The sequence below is a fragment of the Haliaeetus albicilla genome, chromosome 13 (genome assembly GCF_947461875.1).
Source record: "Haliaeetus albicilla chromosome 13, bHalAlb1.1, whole genome shotgun sequence".
Classification (NCBI taxonomy): domain Eukaryota; kingdom Metazoa; phylum Chordata; class Aves; order Accipitriformes; family Accipitridae; genus Haliaeetus; species Haliaeetus albicilla.
This window is the reverse complement of record NC_091495.1, coordinates 13,009,824-13,024,492: the sequence shown is the minus strand read 5'-3', so window position 1 is coordinate 13,024,492 and position 14,669 is coordinate 13,009,824. Positions and strand designations below refer to the sequence as shown.

Below are 14,669 nucleotides of genomic sequence, written 5' to 3'. Positions count from 1 at the left end.
CTGCCTTTCTCTGAGCGAGTTAAAGGCAGGCACTGTTGTGATAGACATTTGCTTTGAGATCACAGGAAGTTGTATGTGAGATGATAGGCAAATATAAACTCTTTAACACAACTTACAGTCTGTTACTGATGAATTAAGCATCAAAGGAGGAGAGGCAAAATACACAGGCAAGAGTATCTGGACTGTTTCACAAGCAACTGGCCCATTTTTCATAAGACATCCTTAAAATTTGATACTCAAGTGCAACTTTTTTTCTAAAGTTGCTTCATTTTCACCACTAGTGAAGGTTACTACTTTGCAGTTGTGTCAATTATTCTTTAATCTTAAAGCTCTTTTTCAGTGTAGTTTTGTACACTGAAATAATTATAGCAGCAAAATAAATCCTCATTGCTGTTACTGACTTGGAAGTTTTCCCTTGGACTGGCACAAAAGGAAGCACTGAGCTTCGGGGATTGTGATCTCTACTGCTGCTTCAGGGATATGACTTTATCTTAATGCAAACCAGACCTCCTGTTACGCTCACGGAATCTTAAAAGAGTTTTGATTTTAAAAGTAATGCCTGCACCCTGATATTCGATGATCCTTTTGACAGATCTTTGTCACCACAAAGCTCATTTCTGGAGAATTATAATGTTCTGCAGTAGGAGGATCACGAATGCAGCAAATGTCTGTTCTTGGGAACCCGATTCCCATCTCCAAAGAAACTATTCATTTATGTTTGAATATTTACTTACAGAAACATAATGCCTGTTGTTCTGGTGGATATTCCCACAAAATTCCTGGACAAGTAGTACCCAGACCGATCGGGATAGTCCTAAAAGCTAAGGAAAAAAAAAAAAAAAACAGTCCTCAGTTCTAGCAAGAGGGAGTGTTTTAAAAGGTCTCTGTCATAGTAATGGCCTCTACACCTTTGCTGGACTCCCAGAATCAATGTAATATGGACTGACACCCTTGGGAGTGGCAAGTCTTGAGTCATTTTAGCAAAAGAAGAATCTTTCTGAAACCATTCTATTACTATTATTTTTAGAGCTCATCTTAAGACAATCCAGATAGCACAGCCTAATTGTTTCTTTTTCAGGTTTATTTTTTGTCAGCCTTAGAGCTTTTGTTCATGTGCTAGTATGGTATTTTCCTTAAGGACTGGTTTTCCTAGAAGTGGTTTAATGTGAAAGACAGAACAAAGTGCAGCAGCAGGTGATGGGGAGCGAGCGGTACAACAATTGCATCAGTGCCGTTGGCTGGAGGATGGCTGTGTTGCCTGCGTTTGTAAAAAATCCTTTGGGATGTCTTGAGTAATTAGCAAATAATACTGGCATGTGGTAATAGCTAATGTCTGTGTTCTTTGCGTATTTAGCAGAGGCTTTGTGTTGCTGTTTCACTGCCGCGGACGTAAATAATACAGACGAGTAACTGTATTCCAGGCAGGCAGGCCGAGATGCGAGCAGGGCGTATCGCCCAAAGGAGGAGTGGACAAAGCCTGCCGATCCTTACCAGCGCAGCGGTGCTCCTCGCCACGGACTCTCATTAGCCCGTCCCGGAAAACTAACTACGCAGCCCGTGGCCGACTTTTGTCCCGGCTTGATCAAATCTTCCCGGAGCGTCCGGGAGGCTGCAGGGCCCGGTGCTGAACTCCGAGCCGGCGGCGGTGAAGCGGGGCTGCCGGGGAGCCTTCCTGAGCCACGGCGGCCCGGAGCTAACGTCTTACCTTAAAGCTGAGCGGCGGCGGCGGCGGCGGCGCCGTCCCGGGGGGCGCGGGGGGGAAACACCGCCGCTCCCTTCCCCCCCCCGGGGACGCTCGACGGCGCCCGGCGCGGCGCGGAGCTCTCCGCGGGCGGGGCGGGGCCGCGCCGCCGCCGGGGTCTCCCCGCCCGGGGGTTGCCATGAAACCGAAAGCGGTTCCCGCCCGCGGGGGCGGCGGCAGCGGCAGCGGCAGCCAGGGGCGGCGGCACCACTAGCGCTTCCCCGCCGCGCCCCCCGCCCCGCCGCCGCCGCCGCCGCCGCGCACGGTACCGCGCCCCGCGCAGCCAGAGGCGGGCCCGCACCTCCCGCCGCCGGCGGCGGCCACCGCGGCGCCGTCACGGCCCCCGCCCCGGGGCGGGGGGCAGCGACCGCCGGCACAGGTGCGGCGGGGGGCTGGGGGGGGGAGCGGGCGGTGCCGCGAGTGCGGGGGTCACGCCGGGGCCGGGGTCGGGGCCGGGGTCGGGGCCGGGGTCGGGGCCGGGGCCGGGGCCGGGGCCGGGGCCGGCAGGTGCCGAGGCCGAGGGCGTGTCGGGGAGCGGGGCCGGGGCTGCGCGGGCGGCGGTCGTTGTCGGGAGGCCCCCGGGCGTGGGTGACCCCCGCTGGGAAGGCTCTCTCTTCCCGCCCCCTCGACTGGGAGGGGAAGCCTGCGCGGCGCTTTTCGGCTTAAAAAGGAGGGCCGCGTAGAAAACCTGAACTTGGTGCCCCCGGGAGTTCCGCCTTGCTGTGGAAGAGCCCCTCTCTGATGGCGCGGGAGGTCTCCTCCGGTCTCCGGAGCTGCGCCCGGCGCCGGCCCGGCGTGCCCCGCTGCGGGCTGGCAGCGTGAGCTCCCCTCCCCTCCGCTCCCCTCTCACGAACGGGCTCACCGACGCCGCCTTCCCCCGCGATGCTGGGGGGAAGCGTAGGCCCGGTGCGTGCCTCGGAGGCTGGCAGGGCTGGGATTTCGGAGGCTGAGAAGGAAACAAAGAGGCAGGGACCGCTCGGAGGGACGGCTTTGCAGCGGCTCCGATCGCTTTCCGTTGCGGGGATCTGTAGCAAGTATCGCCGCTGGTGTCAGTTGAATTCTGCTGGGGGGCGGGGGGGGGAATTCCCCTCTGCGTGTGTGCAGGGAGACCCAGCCAGCCCTCCGATTTTCCTTGATTAACAGCACTCTGGGAGCATACCGAGGCAGCAGGCTTTGACAAAATACTTTCAACACTCTTTAGATTAAGAAGGAAAAATGGAGAGCGCCTATTGTTGCACTTCTTGAATCGCTTCGGCTATTGTTAGCTTGGCAGCGCCTTCCTGGTGCCAGCCAAGAACAACTTTCCTCATAACTTCCGTTTTATAAATACAGGATGGCTAAAGGCGTGCGACGATGTCCTAAAAATAGCTGGGTGTATTCAGGTCAGGCATGTCTCCAGACTGGCAGCAGTAACACGGTCGTATTTTTGAACAGCCCCAGCTGATTCTACACAGAGCACGCAGGTTTAGCAGTGCACATACAATTGAGGCGCTCTGGGGTGCTCTCGTGTAGGAGTACTGTCCTGGCTAGTATTGCATTTCATCTTGTCTTGCCTGAGGACTGCATTGCATTGTTGCTTTTGATCTTAGCGTGAGCCATGGTGGTCATGTGTTATACTCGGCCTAAAACTACCCAGAGTAACTTCCTTTGCCTGCATTATCCTTTTTATTTCTGTCACGTGGAGAAGAGTTTGCCGTGGGTGAGGACCCTGGTGTGCCAGGAGCTGTGCAAGCAGAGGGCAAAGCCGCAGCCCTCAGCTGGAGGGGGTTTATAGTTCAAGTCGGGAGGGAGGGAGGGACACACCTGTGTGCAAGAGCAATAGGAGACAGTGCGACCCTCCAGACCAGTGTCATAGTCAGAAGCCAGTTTTTCCCAGCTGCTTGGTGAAGGAGATTTTACAGAAGAGATTTGAAGTAGAATAGCCTGCTAATATCCCTCCAAAAAATCTGCCCTCATAGTACACACTTGCTCGGATAGTTAACGAGAAGGCGGTGGAGCCTGGTATCACCATTTGGCCAGAGATTAAACCAGCCCTTTTAAATCGTTGGAGGGGATGCAGGGGCAAGTGGAGGGAGACTAGAACAGGCTTTGAAAGTCAAGAAGTTTTGGTGCAGTGGGGAAGTGGAAGGACGGACAGAGAGGTGATGTGGTTATAGCTGTGGCTTAGAAAAATAATCCCTGCAGCAGCACCCTGGGTGGCTAAATAAGTAAAATATTGTATTTCAAGAGAAATGAGTGCTTGGAAAACCAGAGTATGATGGATGTTTTATTTGTGTGAGTGGACAAGAAATACTGTATCGTATAGAGTTATGAAGCAGGAGAAGTTGGTGAGATATTGTGAAGATCTAAGGCTTCAAGCCCGGGAGAGATGACGGTTATGGACCCAAGTGGGATACAGGCTGGCTGTGTCAGGTTTGGACACTGAGGCGCTGTGCAGAAGAAGGCCTCTTGGGGAAGGCTGGGGACAGTGGGCTACCTCTGAGCTGGCAGTCATCCACAGCTCGGGTACTGGAGGAGAGGCTGAGAGTTCAGCCTATGCAGGAAGATGGACTGCGGCAACAGAGCACATCTATGAGTAATTGGCAGGAAACTTTGGCTGAAAGATTAGATTCAGAGTAACATCAGGGAGGAAGAAAGAAATGCTTGTGGCACTCACAGAAACTGTGGAGGGCATGGGAGTAATTGCAGAGTTTAGAGAGGATGAGGAATGACATCCAGGAGGGGACAACATTTTAAAGCTAGAAAGCTGCTGTTGGAGACTTTGACAAAAGGAATTTCAAATGAGTGCAAAGAGCAGAAACCAGACAGTGCTTTATTTCACCCCACAGGCTCCCTAACCAGTCTCCCTGAGGAGTATAGTTTTTACACAGCTGTCAAAGCTACGAGCTAGGTCAGGAGTTCTTCATTCTGTGCTGCATATCGTTTGGGTCACTTTGCCACATTCCTTCAATGGGAAGCTGCAGACTCGCAGGGTGCTTGATCTCCTGGACATTATTTGTGTCCCATCTTTAAGCTAACTTATAGCCCTCTATCTTCTTCAATTCTTTGTCTGACCCTTTGATTTTATATAAATAGACATTATTTATCATCAGTAAGTAGCTGACTATGGAGAGGTGCTCCTCCCTCTGGCCCTCCAGGGGGTCTGCATGAGTTATAACTTCCTGGGCTTCTGCTCTTCCTGAGAAAGTTGGTGGTGGCTGCAGTGATACAGGTAGTTTCTGTCGTCTCACAGAAACTGCTGCCGTTGTCAGCAGTGGTCAGCGGCCTGCCCGGAGCAGCATGCCAACCTGCGGGTGCTGCTGCAGGACTGCAGCCAGCTGGCTGGGGTACCTTGTGGCCAGCGCGCCCTTGGGTCTGGGCCCTGAGTTGTGGTGAGGATTTTGGAATCTCTTCTTTTGCTTTCTGGTCCTTTTCTGTCCAAGTTTCTTGGCGAATGACTGTGAAGAGTTAATATTCATGCTGTGAAGTCATCAGGTCAGTCCCTTATCTGTACCAATCTGGGCTGCAATGTGCGGTTGTTCCACACTCTTCCCTCAGCCCAGGAAAGAAGCGAACTTCTCTACCCCAGTGCGTGGCTGGGCTTGGGAAGGTGAGGAAACTTGAGTCATGCATATTGTTAATAAAAACGTTGCAAAAATTTCCGTAGTCTCCCCAGCTCGGTCTTGCAACAAATAAATAAGTGTGTGAGAAACTGTCGGCGCCCTAAACCACAGTGGTTTTGATATGGGACTGCCCTGAGTGCTCTACAGTTAAGCATGTTTGGGGTGTGGGCTGATAAAGCAAGTTTTTATATGTAATATACTGACATTTGCATATAGGGATTCTCTAAGGGTAAGTATGTTGCTGTGTGCTTATTTTGCAGAAGATAATATTGAAATGTAAAAGTTGGGGGCTTTTATTATTATTATTGCTACACAAATCCACCTAGTGACTAACCAAACCTCAAGGAGAGGAACAATTTGCAAAGCAGTTTTTCCTGAAGTAGTCGCTGTGAGACATGCAATGATCAGACCTGTGCTAAGTCATATGGTTTTCAGTCTTGTCCACTATATCCATGCACTTGAAACTGGAATGTGGCCCTTACTAACTATGAAAGAAGCAAAAATCAAGGGTTTCATTTCTTAATATTGCCTTAAGAGACAGCAGGTACAAACAGTTGCCAGATCACATATTCAATGAAAGATATTATGGAAGGCCACTGGGCACTATCTATAAAGAAAAAAGAAAAATACAAGAAAAAAACTTGTCCATTTGTCTGTCTTGCTGTCTGTCGTGGTTTAACCCCAGCCAGCAACCAAGCACCACGCAGCCGCTCACTCACTCCCCCCCCCACCCAGGGGGATGGGGGAGAAAATCGGGAAAAGAAGTAAAACTCGTGGGTTGAGATAAGAATGGTTTAATAGAACAGAAAAGAAGAAACTAATAATGATAACACTAATAAAATGACAACAGTAGTAATAAAAGGATTGAAATGTACAAATGATGCGCAGGGCAATTGCTCACCACCCGCCGACCGACACCCAGCCAGTCCCCGAGCGGCGAATCCCTGCCCCCCCCACTTCCCAGTTCCTAAACTAGATGGGGCGTCCCATGGTATGGAATACACTGTTGGCCGGTTTGGGTCAGGTGCCCTGGCTGGGCATGAGAAGCTGAAAAATCCTTGACTTTAGTCTAAACACTACTGAGCGACAACTGAAAACATCAGTGTTATCAACATTCTTCACATACTGAACTCAAAACATAGCACTGTACCAGCTACTAGGAAGACAGTTAACTCCATCCCAGCTGAAACCGGGACACTGTCATTGATGTTAAACCTTGTGTGATGGCAGTTTTTTTACTGAGGAATTATGAATGTGGACCTTGGTGATGCCTGAGATGCACCTTGAGGTCACTAAAAACTGTGACATTGTTCACTGCTGGGAGCAATAAAGCTAAAACTGGTGCCAACGGCAAGAGCAGGATTGGATGCTGCCCGTGTTTTAGCATCCTTCTCACATGGCATCTTACCTGATGCCAAAAGGGGTGGTTCTGCCGTTCACCCCTCATGGCAGGTCCCTGCGCCTTGCTCCTGGCACTCATCCAGGCCCACGGCAGTGGTGGGGCTTGCTGTGCAGCTGCACTGCTGCCTGGCTGCAGCAGCGTGCACGGAGGGGCAGCAGCACAACTGTCAACTGCAGATCGCATTTAGAGAAGGGGCCGCGTGAAAGCACTGCTCCCGGTTCATACCTCTGTAAATCTCCAGCCTGTCCTGTTTGATCTCATGGGAAGGACTCCTTAAGAACATATCCTTTCCCCTGTTTTTTTAGGAAAAGAAAATGGTGACAATCTTTGCTGTCACTGCTTTCCCAACAGCAAGTTCATGGGGCCCCCAATAGCATTTGGGTTTTGACATTAGCAGTTACCTTTTCAGCGAGGACTGTGACTAGAAAAATGTGTGTCTGTATGTTGTCAGATACATGTGTGTGTTAGAGCAAAATCCACTGAACTCACGAATTCTTGAGGCCGCAGTGGGGGGAATTGTTTACCCCTGGAACAAGGGAACACATCAGAAGAAGGGCGTGGCCAGCCTTAGCAAAATTTGAGTTCATCCTAGTAATTTGGATAAATAACCATTGAGTTGATTCATAGGTTTCTGTATACATGCTGATTAAGTTCTTCATTAAGGCTAAATCGGAGGGTGAGGGGTGTGGAAATTTAAAACCAAGACTTTCTTATGCCTTGAATAGGTATTCATGGCCAAAGCAACTGAAGTCCTGGATAGCATGTCCCCTTGGGGCAGGGAAGGAGATGTAAACTTAAAAGCCCCAAAGACCTAGTTCTGCAAAATGTGTAATGGCCTATTATTTGTTAGGAAAAGTGAGGAATTCACTTTGGCTCCAATACACTAAAATAAAAAATACTAAAACCCATTAGTTGTCTTGCTCTCCGTCCCTTATTGTTACCTCTTTTCGGTAAATTTTGTTTCTTTATGTTGTTCTTGTGCCTCTCTTCATTCTGTTTCGTAAATGCTGTTGCTGTCTGTCTTTTCACTCACCTTCATCCCCTTGAGCATGCTTGAGACTTGGTCAGGGTTTCAGCACTGCAGTTGGTGCTGGAGGAGATGGAGGGCTGCCCACAAACAATAGCACTGGCCTATTGCTCTCTACTCATCTGCAGAGTGAAATTGTTTAAAATTAAGATCCTGCTCCTACTCAACTTCTTCATTTGGGGTTTTCCCCAAAGCTTCCCAGAAGCAGATGGTGCTTCCTGGAGCTGTGCTCACAGAGCACTACGCTTTCTGCAGTGCTGCATCCTCCCGACGAAACCAGCCGTATCCATCCTTCCTCCAGAGCTGCCAGGTTCAAGGAAAGCCCGTGTACAAGCTCTTTTGCTGTTCTGATGTCAACCTGTGCAGAGGTTGTGTATAGTCAACAGCTTGACCAGGATGCACCCTGAGGACGTGAGTTCATGGCAAGGACAAAAGAGTATCTTCTGGTTTAAAAAGCTTAACTGTAGAAGTGAGCTTAGGCTGCGTCTAGAAATACAACTTGGATCAATTTAATTGATCCCATAAAGAAGCAGCATGCCTTCGAATCGATGCCTTTCCCTTTGCCTGAACAGACTTCAGCAATGACTTGTCTGTTCCAGAGCTTCAGGGAAGGTTCAGGAAAACATGCAGTAGGTTGAGATGCCTCCTGGGAGGGGAGATGGAAAATGAAATAGGTTAGAAATGCTCTGGGAGCAAGCTCAGTTAAAGGGAAAAGGCTAAAGAGGATATGTATTGCATTTACTACAAGATAGAATAGTAGCTTTCTTTGGAAAACTAGTATTTTAAATAACAGGAGACTTAAAAATTATTGCCTTTATAGAAAATAAGATACCTTACTTTAGGAGAGGGGAAAAAAGAGACTAGAAAGCCAGGAGAGGGGGCAGAGGACAATAAGAAAAGAGTGGGGTTAGAGATGGAACCCGTGGCACTGCCGTAAGGGCAGCACGTTTTCGTCTGGGGAAGGAGGCTGACACAGAGTCAGTGGAGATGAAGGCTGCCAGGAATCCTGTGTGCACAATTAAGTTCAGGCTACAAAATCATTAGGGTTTATGGCCACTCAAATTATTACAAACCCAAATATAAACATTTATTTTCTTAAAATGGATTTTATCTCAGTTGGAGAGTTCTGGTTTAAATGCAAAATCCCCGCGCAGCCTGTAGCGTGAGTTGATGTAGTCACTCTGTGACGGAGCCAGTGCCGTTTCCTCCATGAACCATCCCTTTGCTTCCTGCAACAAGTGGGTCCACCTGGGCTCCTCAGGGCTACCGTGGAAGGATTCACAGGGTTGGACCTGGGTTTTTCTTATGTCCTTACGTGTTTTGTGCTGCCCATGTATTTTTTCTTTGGTCACATCACTCACCACTTTTGCGAAAGGTGAAAACTCCTCTGTATCTTGGACAAAAACTGTGAGAAAAGTTCTTGGTAACTTTGTGTTGCTCCAGGTGGTAAAATCTGCAGTCCCTGCATCAATGCAGTAAGGGAAAATACTTTTCAATGGCTTGCTTTTTAGTCCTAACACTTTTAAAACATTTTTAGACATGATCTTTTCAAAGCTACGCTGGGGGATTTCCACTCCCTTGCTGTTTTAAAACGCTTGTACTCTTGTTTTAACCACAAAGCTTACGCTGGCGTGAGCTCTCTCGCTCGCTCTCATTTTCTCCCCATTGAGGACCAGCTACAGTTTTCAGGTATGGCTTTACCAAAATGTGTCTCGTTAATGCCGGCAGGAGCCTAATGTTGCTAGAATTATTCCTCATCTCTGAAGGGTTCTTCAGGGGTGAACTGTGGCACACAGGGGTGTCAGTGGCACAGGGCTGCAGTGGGGGAAGGCTGCAGACCTCAAAACATCTCAGGAACTGAGTTTACTCCCTGAACCGGCAAAGCAGTGCCAGGGTGTCGTGGGGTAAATGGTGGTGCCCTCTTACTGAAATTTCTGTTGGTGCTCAGGAAGGTGGTAAAACATCCAGGTATTGCTACAGAAGTGATGGGAACAAAGTTATTTTCCAGCTGTGAATGAGATTATTTTAAGGCAAAAGTTTTCCATATTACTGTAACAATATTGTGTTGATTAGGTGTAGAGAGATTTCTTGATAATACAAAAACAATTAATGATTAGGAGATCCAGGGAAAAGAGTAGATGTGGCAAATAAGCAAGCTGGCTGTAAAATCAAAACTACTTCAGCACCAGACATACTTTGTTAGATGTAAGAGTGTTTTTTTTTTTTTTTTTTTAAATACTATCTGTGTTGTAATCTATACCTTAAAAAACCAATGAAGTCTAGTTTTATGGGGGTTTATTGTAATGCTTGACTGTAACTCTATGCAAAGGAAACCCTACTGTCTTACTCTGCTTAGTGAAAATTTGCCTATCGAGATTAGCAAATTGATGCTTGCTTAGTAAGGTTTTACTGTGCTTTGAGAATAAGGTAATACTGGAATTTTAATTGGATAATATTGTCTATATACAAAAGAAAACAAATTTGTTCTGCTGGCCTCTGCAGCAACATCCCCTGCGGGGTCTCAGGCACATATCCAATAGGAAATTATTACAGTTAGAAATATTTTCTCCTGGCTACCAGCTGGTCACTGCACCATGGTTTTTAAGCTATTAGGACAACAGCAGAACAGTTCCCGAGACTGACTGGCTGCCAGGTGAAGTAGGAGCAAGCCCTGAGTGTCAGTGGTGGGTCTGTGTTGGTGCAATAGGGGATCCTTTCCCTTTGCAGCCTCTGGGCTGGGGGGCCACAAATGATGCAGCCGGAGTCCTTCTCCCCCGTGGCGACTCTGTAAGTGCATTTCGTTGTCAGCAGTCAAAGCGTTGTAACTCTTCCTGGGTTGGAAGGGACGAGGATGTTCCCTCAGTGAGGTCAGATGTCATCATCTTCTGTTTTTACATAATCTGCTGTATCTTAAATATGTATTTCAAAGTGTATAGATATTTTTAGTCATTCTTTAGCAGACTCTGTTACCTGTTCCTCTCCGTATGTTAAGAGTTGGGGCATATATTTCTTGTCCGCAAATTGCAGTGTTTTTGTGGAGGACCTTATATTAGTAGTAAATCATATAACTTTGTTCTTTTAACTCAAAAATACTGGAGGCAGCTAATCTACCTAGTTTATAAGGCAGCTTGGAGGGCGTCATTTTAATGCAAGGTATGTTCACCTCCATCATATTTCTGCCTGTCATCTCCCAATGAACTGAATTGATCTTAGACCTCTAAATTTGACAAAACTTTCCCCACTGTGACTAAGACAGGCTTCCAGTTCTGATGTACCATAAAAGGTAGATAATTTTCAGAGGTAGGGACAAGGCATCCTCTAAGACTTGTCCCTACCAAGTGCCTTAGGGCAAAGCAATAGAGCTGAACTGGAGCTAGGTGTATAGGAACATAGATATATAACTTTTTTTCTATGCCCTGTTGTATGTATTTCATGAAAGCATGATAAGTAAGGAATTGATCACAGTGTTTTTTACTGAGCAATACCCCAGTCCTGGAGGGGAGCTGAGCATTACCCTCCCCTCATGCAGTGAACCTGGCAGAAGCCGTGCTTTCAGCCCCTATTTGCTGGGCAGCAGCAGGACCAAACTTGTCCATGCGTGATAACCAAAGCTGTGATAACAACACATATTTTCCCTTCTCAGTCTAAAAGATGTGGTGGCATTCAGTGCCTGTGCCTCGGGTCTGCCGTCCTGGAGGTTTTGGTGCTGCAGCCTGCTGTAGTGGTGTGCTCATAGCTCATGGGGGAATCTGCTGACCTTTTGCAGGGGCTTAGCTTTGTGTGAGAGAAAACAGGAAAAACACGTTGTCTTTAAAAAGAGCATCCGCACTATAGAGATGGTTTTCTCTATGTGCAGTAAGTATGTTTTCATGGCTAAAAAAAAGTTAATCTGTCCACAATAGTTCAATGTGATATTGGTGTTGCACGCCGCTTCTCTCAATTCTGACTGCTGGTGGCGTAGATAGGCAGCAGTGCTGCTGGAGGGGAACTGTTTGAACATGGCTTTAAAAATGTTAATGTAATTTTATATTAATATTAAGTCATGCCCATGCTGATTTTTCTTCTTATTATTATTATGTTCTGCTTGTGCCTTGCTCAGTTTCTGAACAGCAAGATATACTGTGTGGAGCATTTTAATGGAAAATGTTTGAGCGCAGTTTGGTGTGGTGGTAGTTAAAACAGGATAGCCCACATTTAAGAAAGATTATTGTTGTTATGAAAATTCTACCCCTTGGATTATTTCCAGTGAGGTTAAAGCATCTGTGTACAACACCGTTATGTAAAGAGTTGTTCCAGAAGTGTTTTGCATGTGCTGCTGTTGGTGCAGGCAGGGCTGGGATGCTGAAATGGTGGGAAGGTGCAGCTGAGAGCTCTTTATACTGCACTGCTATTGAGCTCCCACTCTTTGGTAGCTGTTCATAGGACTTGGGCTTAGCTTCTAGTGACTCATACTACTTTTGTATGTGCAGTCAGAATTAATTCTATTTATTTCAGTATTTTGAAATCCATTTTTTTGACGTGTAGATTTTCAGTGTCCATAGATTGGGGTATTTTTTGTGTGTGTGCTGTTGCAGTGGAGTTGCAATGAAAATCCCTTTGCTGCATGCGTTGTGTGTCTGCCACAAGAGCATCGTCATGCAGCATGAACCTACCACTCTCTTTTAAAACAGCACTACAGTTCACATGCATGCTGAAATATTGTAGTGTGTGCAATAAAGGACGCCTTCCCATTGCTCTTAGCTGTGAACAGGCAGAAGTGAAAGCATACCTCTTCTCCTACATGGGCCAGGCATTAGCGTAAGCAGGAAATTGATTCAGTTAACCATTGGCGTGCTCTCCATGTCACAAAAAAGCACTTTTTCCCCTGACGGTTTCCCTTTGGTTTCAGTTCCAAGGCCACGGGCGCTGGAAGCCAGAAGTGGACGAAGAGCTTCTGCAATCCGCCCTGAGTCACCGGTGGGAACTGGGACGGGAATCACGCGCCACCTGCGATGGTTTGGATTGCGTCCCGCCGAGCGCTGGCCGGCGGTAGGTCTGGCGGTAGGTCTGGCACAGGGCTGCCTTTCTCGGCTCCTCCGAGCCCACCTCCCCAGCTGGTTCACACAGGCGCTTCCCCAGCGTGGGTGAAGCATCGCCATCCACTGGCCCTCTCCTGGGGCAGCCCGTTTCCTCCAGCAAAGCAGCTGCAAACCCTGCAGCAAACCTCCTGCAAGGCTGGCAGTGGTGGCAAACATCCCCAGTCTTCTGGGCGCCCCAAGGTTTCCGTTCTGCCCTCTGAGCAGGCAGGCTTGCCTTTCACCTAAAGTGCTCTGTCCTGTGCCCTGAGGTGCCCTGAGCTGTGCAAAAGGCTCCTGAGTGAGTCTGAGGTGCAGGAGGAGCTCTCACAGAGATGCTGAGAGTCTCCATTTTTAGGAATGGGATCTGGGTTGGGTGCGTCATGAAGGTGTTTAAGGATATAAAGGTTCTTGTTTCAGCAAGGTAGTTGGAAGACATTGTACCACAGTAGTGCTCCTTGCAGAAAGAGATGGGAACGAATGTGTTTGATTTGATGAGCAGCGAGAGCTCTGAAGGAGTCTCTGGATGGGATTTTGGGCTGGTGACTGTGTTTCTTCTTAATACATCCCATAACTTCGTTGCCTAAAACATCTGTAACATTGTTCACCCCAGCTGGAAGTACTTCTGGAGTTAAGGTAGAACCTTAAAGGCAAAACAGGTAAAACGTGGATTTTATTTTTTTTTTAGTGTGTTTTTACACAGTGTGGCATTAACTTGCTAAACCATGCTATCAGGTGATATATGTCCTGGAGTGTAATAGGACTCAGGAAATTGGATACCATGTAAATGGGAGAGAGCACTAATAAGAGAGAGGAAGGAAACATGTTTCAGGATTCTCACCAACCAACAACAGAATGAGTTTGTAGGAAATTTGTCCTGTAGGTGGTCTATGCTGTGGAAGTTGACAGTGACAGCTGTCCATCTGCCTTTGAAGCAGCAGGTGCGCTCTGCTGCTGGCATCAGCTACCAAGGCAGCCCAGGCACAAGGCTGGTAATCCCTTGGGCTGCATTTGGGCATCTCTCGTTCGTGCGAGGAAAATAGAATTGCTCCTTACTAAGCGTCAGAGAACCGGGAACCCCGTTTTCAGAGGAGAAAAGGTCAGCTGTATAAAAATGAAAGGAGTGACATGGACAGTCATCTCTGGTTTGAAGCAGAAGGCTGTTCATTTGGAGGGACCAAACAGGGTAATTTGCAAACTCCAGTTGGAATAAGTCTTTATGCCTGGAATATGATTAGGGCTCGTATTCCTGTGGGCTACCGACGTTAGATGGCCAGTTGTGCTGGAGTAAGTCTGACATTCAGCCTGGTGGAGGGCAGGGAGGCTCTCACAAGCTGGGCAGGTAAATTCTCCGTACAACTGTGAACAAGGGTGTTGAGTTACAGGAGCACGCAAATGTTTGCTGTGAAATACGTTTTTGTTGGTTAAGTGCTTTGGCTTGTTTTTGAATCAGGTACTTCATCTGTCTGCAGGATTTCCTCACCCAGTATGGGATATTAAAGTAGAAAGGAAAATGGATGCTGCTTTCTGAAGCCTAATTGCTGCTTTCATGGGCCAGGAATCCACGGCAGCAGGGAGCTAGGGCAGTATATCGGTACTTGGCATACTGTTTCATGCAAGCCATGAGGTTATTAATGGTGATGTATTGGCCCTGCTTCCCTACGAAAGCAGCAGATACCCTCGGTGACCTTGCAGGAGCTGAGTCAGAGCTCTTGGAGAGGTGCTGATGCCAGTAAGAGTGACTCGAGTGACTGACAAGGTGGGTGGTGCATGCAGAGGCGAAGTAGCGTCCCACAGCACAGCTATAAAAGTGAGCACTTCCCCTGTGAAACAATGCGAGACC

The 14,669-nt window shown here is 48.0% G+C and overlaps 1 protein-coding gene across 8 annotated transcripts in view; it reads left to right on the top strand.

Annotated features, from left to right (window-relative positions):
* The first annotated feature begins 1,819 nt into the window (after nucleotides 1-1,819).
* TRAF5 (TNF receptor associated factor 5) overlaps nucleotides 1,820-14,669 on the top strand; it is a 24,446-nt gene continuing 11,596 nt past the window's right edge. For 3 of the 8 annotated variants that reach the window (XM_069800201.1, XM_069800203.1, XM_069800200.1), the window contains exons 1-2: nucleotides 1,825-2,120; nucleotides 12,661-12,812. The gene's annotated coding sequence lies outside the window, so the exon portion shown is untranslated. Of the gene's footprint in view, nucleotides 2,121-12,660; nucleotides 12,813-14,669 lie in introns of all 8 variants that reach the window. The other 5 variants (XM_069800205.1, XM_069800204.1, XM_069800202.1 and 2 more) reach the window with 5 other exon arrangements.